Source organism: Pinus tabuliformis, chromosome 8 (assembly GCF_031772625.1).
Source record: "Pinus tabuliformis cultivar Carrire ecotype Pingquan chromosome 8, CPIR1, whole genome shotgun sequence".
In the NCBI taxonomy this organism is placed as follows: domain Eukaryota; kingdom Viridiplantae; phylum Streptophyta; class Pinopsida; order Pinales; family Pinaceae; genus Pinus; species Pinus tabuliformis.
In genome coordinates this window covers 2,045,811,458-2,045,821,364 of record NC_142294.1, presented here as the reverse complement: position 1 = coordinate 2,045,821,364, position 9,907 = coordinate 2,045,811,458, and positions in this window count along the sequence as shown.

Below are 9,907 nucleotides of genomic sequence, written 5' to 3'. Positions count from 1 at the left end.
CGAACATGGAAAGACATCGCTTGATTATCAGTCAATCATGTAAACTGTTAACAAGCGCGAGAGGAATCACCGATAATGATGATGACCCTCAAGGTACTGCAGCACAATTCACGTGGTGTGAATATAGGATCTGACGTCGAACACCACGCAAAGTCTCCTGGTCGAAGTTCATTAATGTATACCTATCGCCGGGAGTGAGAAACTTGCCATTGAGGCATGCAAGCTTCAAAGTAATGAGGGGGTGTCCCTAGATCAACTTCTTGGATAATGAGCTGATGTCGACAAGAAGTGATCCGTCAAAGGAGGGCCTTAATGAATCCCACATCAGTGACACGGAACGGAGCTAGTGATGATGGTGAAAACGATCTGTGAAATATGATTCAGGGTGGCGGTCATGGAAGGATGAAAGATGATGTACGGTAGTGGATGGGACCCGGTTGACACTTTCTGAATGACATCTCTTGAACATATAACGACACTGATGTGATGGATCGGTAGCATTACCCCATGTATGGATGGTATGGCGAGACCATGGTGAAGGGACCGGTGAATGACAATAACCCAACCCGATATTTACGGAGGCAAAAGTGTCATGTTCAAGAGCGACTTGCTACCATTAAGCTTTGAGGTTCTTCCCAATTTTTCCCCAGTCATTTCTGACCAGTACCTCTTTATTTTTGTCAAGCTTGAGGAGGATAACATATGCTTGATCTATAACCTGCCCTTCGGGCAAGCCCATCGCTATGTTTTTAATGAGCCTAGCGATAGGGAAACTCGTTCTCGTCTAAAGACAAGTTGGTCGCTATCTAATATTTTAACAAGTCCAGCGACAAAAACAACTCGGTCCTTTTCATTTTTAGAGAGTCTGAAAAGTGTACATAAAGTAGACTCCAGGGGTCCTTTTTCGTCATCTAATCCTTTAAGTCCAAAAAAATATAAAACAATACAGAAGGGATGAATGTTCGATATCTTTATCGAGCCGAACTAGACAAGCGCTCGATCTTTTTGTGCAATAATCCCTCAGGTCCAAAAAGATTAAAATCTAGAGGAGGGATAGCTCTTCCGGTTCTTTTAACGAGCTGGAAGGCCAAAACTCGGCAAACTTTTCATTTTTTACGAGTCAGTGAAAAGAGCTCAAAGAAGACTCATCTTTTGAGGAACGAGTGATTAACAGGGATAGCAGCAGATTTCAGGTACAGGTTGGAATTTTCCAATCACGGCAGTATTACAAGGATGGCTAGGTGAGATCACTCTTCGCAGCTGTTCCTCAAAATAGGTAAACAATCAAGTGGATGTGAATGATCGGCCAAATGAAAAGTGGAGGTGACGGTGCACAAACATGACCAAGGCTTTTATGGCTGATGAATTTACGGTCTCAAATGGTTATTTACCGGTTCATTTTTTCTAAATGAGCTTGAACTCTGGGGGAAAGCCTGCTCACAAGCTTATTTTATTTTTTAACGAGCATGAATTTCCGCGTTAAAACTGCTCGGATCTTGCGTTTATTTTTTTAACGAGCATGAACTTTGCGAAAACTGCTCGTTTTTACCAGTCATAAAGTAGTAAGGTCTCATGGAAGATTCCTATTTTTTAAGGAGCTTCATCTTCCTACGCTTTGCTCCATATCCTCTCTTCATGCAAGCTGGGTATCGACCTATCCTACGGGTTAGAGGGGTTAGTCCTACCTAAAACTAAAAAGTCGACCGCGCTTGCATTCCAAGAGGTTTGCATGCCCCCAGGTGTAAGTCTAATTTCAAGGCTGCCCCTAATTTTTCCGTCAAAAACCCTTGTTTTCAACAGGTGAGGCTTACCTCTTTCAGGTTACCCAAAGATTGTTCTGCTAATTCTTTCAAACAGAAACTTTCTTCGACAATGTCTATCATTAGGATACACAAAGATGGTTACAATTTGTTGCAGCAATTGAATCCCTTTCTTTGGAGGCTGCCCCTACTTATCCTCTAAAACATTTGTTTTAATGGGTGAGGCTTGCCTTTTATCCAAAGATGGTTACTACTTGCTGCTGCAAACGGATCCCCTTCTTTGGCAGAGCCTACTTATTTAGACAAAGGTGAGTAACGGGCCCCTGTCCTCCCACATAACTTTAACAAAAGAATCTTTTTCCAGAACAACCCCATTCCTAACAACCCCTTCTTCCGCATGAAAGCTCTTCTCGTCTCTTCTGTTTTACGAAGAAGAAGGAGGGGACGGGGTACGGACTAGTCATATTCTCCCGTGGAAATTCTACTCTACACCCAAGGTTTTTTCTGCCTCCAGAGCAGACCAGGATGCATGCCCCCTGGGTTCCGGCCTTCCTTTCCCGAATTACTCGCACTCATCAGGAAGAAGAACCGGGGTTAGAGACCTTTCTTGATCAAATAGACCATTGAAGATAGGTGCGTGACTACTTGCGATGCGTGATCCCGGAAGTGAAAGTTGGTCTACGAGCTTGACCATCCTTCCTTCGTATGGAAAACACATTATTCGAAAGAGCGAGGAGACTATTGCTTCCATGCAATATATGTAGTCACGTCCAAGGAGTAGGTTATAATCCAAGGGTCCTTGGACGACCATCAAATTCATCTTGACAGCCTTCCCTTTCAGTGTAATAGGCACATTAGGTAGAATCCCTAATGGTCGACTGGTTCCTTTGTCAAAACCCGAGAGATGCCTTGTCTCGGGCAAAAGCGCCGGGCAACCCAGTGCTTTCCAAGCAATAGAGGACAGGATACTCACAGATGCCCCTTCATCAATGATAGTTCCAGCCATCACCATTTTGTATATTTGGACTATAATTCTAAATGGTATACTGGTTGGTAACCGGGGTCTGCCTAGTTGGTTCCAATCAAAGGACACAACTAGGTTGCTTGGTGGTGGGACCGAATATACGGCCGGATATGATCCTGACGACGCTCCTTCCTGCGATAAAGGAGTGGGCACATTGCCCTGATGTTCATCAGAATCGGTGTTGATGAAGAGAACCTGGACGGTGTCATCCTTACTCTCTTCGGTGAGGGTGTCAACTGAAGATGAATCCTCAGTGACTGTGGTATTTGAAGATGAAACTTCTGAAGGGAGAACCGGGTCAACTGCCGTTTCGACCTTTGGACTTTCGTCTGGTTTGGATTCAGTAGGTTCACTTTCACTGACTGACACTTCAGCTAGCCCTATGAGCAGGGCAGCTGTATTTTCGACCAACGAAGGACTTGGCGCGAGTTTTTGGTATCCAGGAGGAAGTAGCAACGGGGCAACCGGTTGATCTTCCAAAACTCTCTTTTCTTCATCTAAAAAGGGACAACGGCGAAGGGTGTGATTGCCTTCACACAGTTCGCAGGGGAATCTCATTCCCCTTCGTCGTCTAGAACCTTCACTTTCGTTGGTCGATGGTAAGCATTCAACCTGGTTGTCAGAGGTTGACGCTTCCGAACTGTGCAAACGAGGGGACCAGTCCCTTAGTATCCGAGGAATACTGGGGCAATCACGGTGGAGGTGGTTCCCTCTACATATGACACATGGCGATTTGGGCCCGGTCCGTGCTGTGTGTGGGTTTTCGTTAGATACCTTTTGCTTGCCCCCAGGCGCCTTTGGCTCCTTCTGCTTCTTTTCTTTCTTCTTCTTTTCCTTCTTCTTTTTTATGGGAGTCGCGCTTTTGGCGGCTTGACCTTTCGAAGAAGAAGGATCGGAGGAAGGTGTATAAGAAGTGGAAGGCTGGAGGGTAGCTTTAGACTGGTCTAACTGTTGACTCGACTGTTCAGGAACCGTGGTGGTCTGAACTACAGCGGTTGAGAATAGCCAAACTGGCAGGCCAATTGTCAGCCCTGGAAGCGACAATGTGGCCATGTGGGGCGCACCAACTTCTCCCCAAAAGGAGAAAGGGCTAGGGGTCCCATCATGAGGAATCCCTTTGTTGGTGTGTTCCATGTTCTCAACCTTAAGATCAACGCAGGAATCAGGGGTAATTTGTTCCGTTTAAGATGAATTTTATATGACGACGCTTTAGACACAACTTGCTTTTTCACTTTTTAAGAGTCGAGAAAAAGATAAAGATGACTCTAGTCTCCTTCGATGTATTAACGAGCCCGAAGTGACAAATGCTCGGATGGACTTTTTCAGTTACAGAGTTTGAAAAAGGCCAAAAGAAACTACTCTGGAGTTCTAGGCAAAGGTGTGCCAAACCTTTCGCGAAACCACAGAATACGTTTTACGGTACGAGTGGTCGATCTTCGTGAATGCTGTGTTCACTGCATCGCGATCAGTAGGGCAGCCGACACGGCTTCCTATGGATAAAGGCTTTGTTCCTATAGGGGTCCCACAATATACGCGACGGTACGCGGGGGCACAAGTCCGTATTAGTGCTATCGTCCCTCAAGAGGAATCACCCACCTTCGTAGAGATCAACAGTCACTATGTTTAACGATGCCGGTTCACGTCTCTACCTAGACCTCTACTGTGTTTCGTTATGTTTCAAAGCGTTGTTAGATAAATTCAGTTCTTTTTAGGTTGATCTTGCTTAGCAGTTTGCCTTTATGGATCACCACGTGATGTATGATACAACTCCTAAATGCAGTCTAAGAATGATAAGCAAGCTTTTTCAATTCTTTCAACTTATGAAAACCTTAACTACTGAAGGAAAAGAAAGACATCATCTTTTCAAACAGATCATAGAGCACTCACTGATGCACTTTTCCTAAATCGACATGCAAATTGTCAAAATGCACATGCACAATGCAAGTATTTCTTTTCTTCTTTCTTAATGTTGGTGTTATGACAAAAAGAAAGTTGTTGTATAATTTTGAATTCGATTTCAAGCGTAAGCAAACAAGTTTTGTCCAATAATCAAAAGAACACCTTAAGATTCACTCGTTTCAACACAAGAAATACTGAAATTCGAACCATATAACGAAAGTAAATGCTCAAGCAGCTATGAACAGCAATAAACTAGCTCTTAGAATCACAACGACACTTTCTCACAGGTCTAGATCCAAGAGGTCATAACAAGACTAGTTCGCTTTCGCTATGGGAAACAGTGAATGACAGCAAGAAATACAATAAGAACAATCACGTTTTCTTCATACAACTGAGGCGGAATGAAGGCAAAGAGAAGTGGTTTCAGCTGGGTATACAGGTTGACAACAGGCTGCAAAAAACAATACTGAAAACTGGGCAACAGACAGTGGAGAATCCCAGCTGCACAAGGCAAGACTAGATCAGCGCAGGTGCTGCACTATCAATCTGAGGTGCAGCGCAGGTAGCCCCTTCAGGACCTGCGTTGCAGTGCAGGTAGCCTTTGTTGCAGCTGCACTGATGGGACAACTCTCGTCTCTCTCAGATTCCGGCTCACAGTTTGCTCAAAAATGAACGGTTTTTGGCCAAATCAGTTGCTATCAGTCAAGTATACACTAGAGGATGATTAAAGGAAGATGAACACTATCACAAAGAGCTAAAAAGAGTCCTTTTGGATCAGCTCTTCAAATCATAAACATGCCCAGCACTGGGCTAGAGTAGCTGCCCCTCTACTTTGCATTCGAAGGACTCGAATGCAGTTCGATTCGATACTCTTTTGTTTAAGAAATGAATAGCAAGAAACACAAGCTACCAACAAGACACGCTCCCCAGCGGAGTCGCCAGTCTGTTGTGGGGGAAAGTATCCAACTCGGAATGACCCTAACCCACTCTAAGGGTGACAGTTCCTTAGCAACAGCTGAAAGCAAAGCTATCTAAAGTTTCTTCTTTATGACATGCAAGAGATAAAAGGGAGAGATCCACTTACCGATGTCTTGCGCAAATGGTCGATCCTATCTCCTTTGTTTGCCGCTTGCTCCCAGCTCCAAGTCTTTTCACGGGCCCAGCTACACGAGATCCTGCAAATAAGACAAGAAAAGGAAACTATAAGAAGCATGCATGCATAAATGATTCAAGGATTAGCATAAATAAAAAACGCAAGTAAGACAATTCACCATTGAAACACATGCGAATAGAGGAACCTCAAATGCTTTATTAATATATGGAAGTAAGGTTCAGGCGGTGATACAACCATGAGAGGTCCAATCCAGCATCACCTTCCCGACGGAGAGAAATCTCTTCTTCACCTCCCTCAAGCAATCACCCAATACTCTCAACTGCAAACCAACAGCGATTCTTTGCACTGAATTCCGCCCCCCAGATCCCATGGGATGAGATCCTTATATAGAGTTTTGGAGTGAAGATAAGTCAGCTTGATGTGTGACTTGTTGTCCTCTTCAACTCCAATTGTTCTTCAGTTCTTCACTTGGAGTTTCTGTCTTCCACTTGGAGTTTTAGAAGCTCTTAACTCATCATTAGGCGAATCTTATGATCAAGTGTCTTTTTGGAAGCTTCTTGGGCATTGGCACATTGAGAAAAAGATTCCTCCACATGTCCAAGTACGCCCAACGCAGGTAGCCTTTGTTGCACCTGCTATGCAGCGCAGGTAGCCCTTGTTGCACTTGCTATGCAGCGCAGGTAGCCTTTGGAGTAGCTGCTTTGATCCAAAATTGACCTGTTTTTGAGTGTTTTTCAGTGGAGAACTGATTTGCAGTGCTGTGGTTTGCTGACCTTGTTCCTCTAAGGGTAAGAACAACATGTTTAGGGACTTTGGATCCCTTAGATTATTGACATTTCATGCTCTATGCTGTAAGGCACAAAAATGTCTATAACAATTATAGGGACCCAACATGCCCCTCTCCTTCAAAAAAAGTGTTGTCCTCAACGCTTGATTAGATCTGAATACTTCTGCATAAAATTCTCATCCTCCCATGTGGAATCTTCAGCGGATAAGTTCTTCCACTTGATAAGATACTCTGAAATTATCGATTTCATAGCTATTGAGTTCTTGTTTCTGTGACTGCTTCCGGTTCCAATATAATTTTTCCTTCCTTGTCAAGTTCTGGCAATATTGTTTGAACTGGGAGCTTGTTGCCTATAACCTTCTTTAAACATGAAACATGGAAAACTGGGTGCAATCGAGAAGTTGCAGGAAGCTCCAATTTGTATGCCATAATACCAATCTTTTGCACCACCTTGTACGGACCATAATACTTTGGTGATAATTTATTATCCTTCTTAGCTTGCTTGAGGGACATTTGCTTATATGGTTGTAGCTGTAGGAATACCCAATCCCCTACATCAAAACTTCTTTCACTGCGATGTTGATCTGCCTGTTGTTTCATTCTATTCTGTGCCAACACGAGGTTATCCTTTAAGAGTTGGAGGACTTGTTGTTGATGTTCGATGTGATGTTCCACTACCTGAACCTTAGAATTTTCTCTTAAATATGATGTGATGGATGGTGGTTGATACCCATAAAGTGCCATAAATGGGGTCATTTTTGTTGCTGTATGGAAGGAAGTGTTATACCACCATTTAGCCAGAGGCAACCATTTGACCCATTGTGTCTGTTTATCAAATACAAAGCAACGAAGATATCCTTCCAAACATTTGTTTACTATCTTAGTTTTCCCATTAGATTGAGGATGATAAGATGAGCTATTAGCTAACTGAGTACCAAGACAAGAAAACAATTCTGTCCAAAAATTTCCAGTGAAAATGGGATCTCTGTCACTTACAATAATCTTTGGGTTTCCATGTAGCTTTTGAATTGTTTCCATAAATGCAGTAGAAACTGTACTGGCTTTAAATGGATGTGATAATGAACAAAAGTGTGCATACTTCGTAAGTCTGTCAACTGTCAACATTTCCTTCTCATAAATAGCTTTGCTTAAAAACTTTCCCTTGATTGGACGACTTTCAAAAGCAACAGGTCTTTCATCTTGCATTAGAATAGCACCAATTCCATTTCCTGAAGCATCACATTCCACAATAAAGGTTTTTGTGAAGTCCAGTGTAGCTAAGACCAGTGCTTGGCACATTGCCTCTTTAAGATGTTCAAAGGCCTTTGTTGCTTCCGGTGTCCATGAAAATGCATCTTTCTTCAGTAATGTTGTTAGAGGTGCTGCTATTCTCCCATAATTCTTAACAAACTTGCGATAATACCCTGTCAACCCGAGAAATCCTCGCAGATCCTTTATGGATGTGGGGATTTTCCATTCCTTAATGGCTTTAATTTTGCTAGGGTCTACCTTAACTCCTTCATGAGATACAATATGACCCAGATATTCCCCCTCCTAGACTCCAAAGAAACATTTGGATCTTTTTGCATATAATTGTTTCTCCTCCAATAGTTGTAGCACCTTGTCAACATGTTCAACATGATCCTTCCAAGACTTGCTATAGATTAGTATATCATCAAAAAATACTAACACAAATTTTCTAAGGAATGGTTTGAAAATTGAATTCATCAAACCTTGAAATGTTGAAGGTGCATTGGTAAGGCCAAAAGGCATGACCAAAAATTCATAATGACCCTCATGAGTTCTAAATGCTGTTTTCGGAATGTCTTCAGTCTTCATTCTGATTTGATGATATCCTAAACGAAGATCCAACTTGGTGAAGTAAATTGATCCATGCAATTCATCCAGTAATTCATCAATGACAGGAATGGGGAACTTATCTTTAATAGTGAGCTTGTTGAGCTCCCTATAATCTGGACACATGCACCATGATCCATCCTTCTTGTGCACCAATACTACTGGAGTAGAGAAAGAACTTTGACTCAGTTCAATTATACCAGCCTCTAGCATTTCTGCAACCATACGTTCAATTTCACTCTTTTGGACATAGGGATATCTGTATGGCATGATGTTTGGAGGAACACTTCCTGGAATCAGATGAATAGCATGATCATGATCACGCATAGGTGGGAGACCTTTTGGAGTCTCAAATACCTTGGAATGATTGTCCAAGACTTTTTGGAGATCTGGAGAAATAGATGATTCCAATGTGGAAACATCTAGCGAACATAATTGTGCAATTACACCTCTTTGCTCCTTTTTTAGAAGCTTTGTCATACCATTAGAGCTGATTATCTTTCCTGGTTTCCCTGTAATACCCCTTAATTCATCTTCCTTTCCTTCCGTAGAAAATTTGATGAAAAGTTCTTGAAAATTAAAAGCTATTGTACCCAAGGATTGTAGCCATTGGACTCCTAGTACAACATCAGCACCTCCCATTGGAATGGAAAGCATTGGGCTAGTCAATACATATTCTCCCATGGATAGCTTGATATTATGGCACTTTCCAGAGCAATTTATTGTTCCCCCATTTGCAATCATCTCTTGACACTCTGGTGCTGGATATAGGAAGCAATTCAATTCTTTTGCTACCTTACAATGAATAAAATTGTGGGTGCTTCCTGAATCAATCAATACTATTACCTTTTTCCTCTTGATTTGTCCTTGTATCTTGATGGTTTGAGGAGTGGTAATTCCTCCCAATGCATTACAAGATATGGTCATATTTATTTGTTCTTCATCTAGACTTTGTTCCTGGAGTATATCCTTTTCTTTTGACCTTTCTTGCTCCTTTTCTTCTTCCTCTTCACAATCTATGTAGAATAATTTCTTCTCAGCACACTTATGACCTTTAGCGTACTTTCTATCACAACTGTAACAAAGCCCTTTTGCTCTTTTTTCGTCCAATTGTTGTGGTGTCAACCTTATAGGTTGTGGAAGACTAGCGGCAACAACACTTCCATCTTTATAGTTGTGAGTGGTATGCTTCTTGGTTGCCATAATTTTGCTTTCCATTTTTCTTGCTAACCTCAATGCCTTCTCTAATGAATTCGGTTCCCAAAGGCGAACATCTTGTTGGATATTATCCTTTAAAGACCATATGAACACATCAATCTTATGCTCCTCTGGAATATCTTTTACCCTTATGTTCAATTTTTGGAACTCCTCAATGTGCTCCATTATTGAACCCTTTTGTTGAGACTTATCAGTTGGCTAAAAAACGTGTTGCTTTTTGTATCCTCATAATGTGCTATCAATTCTTC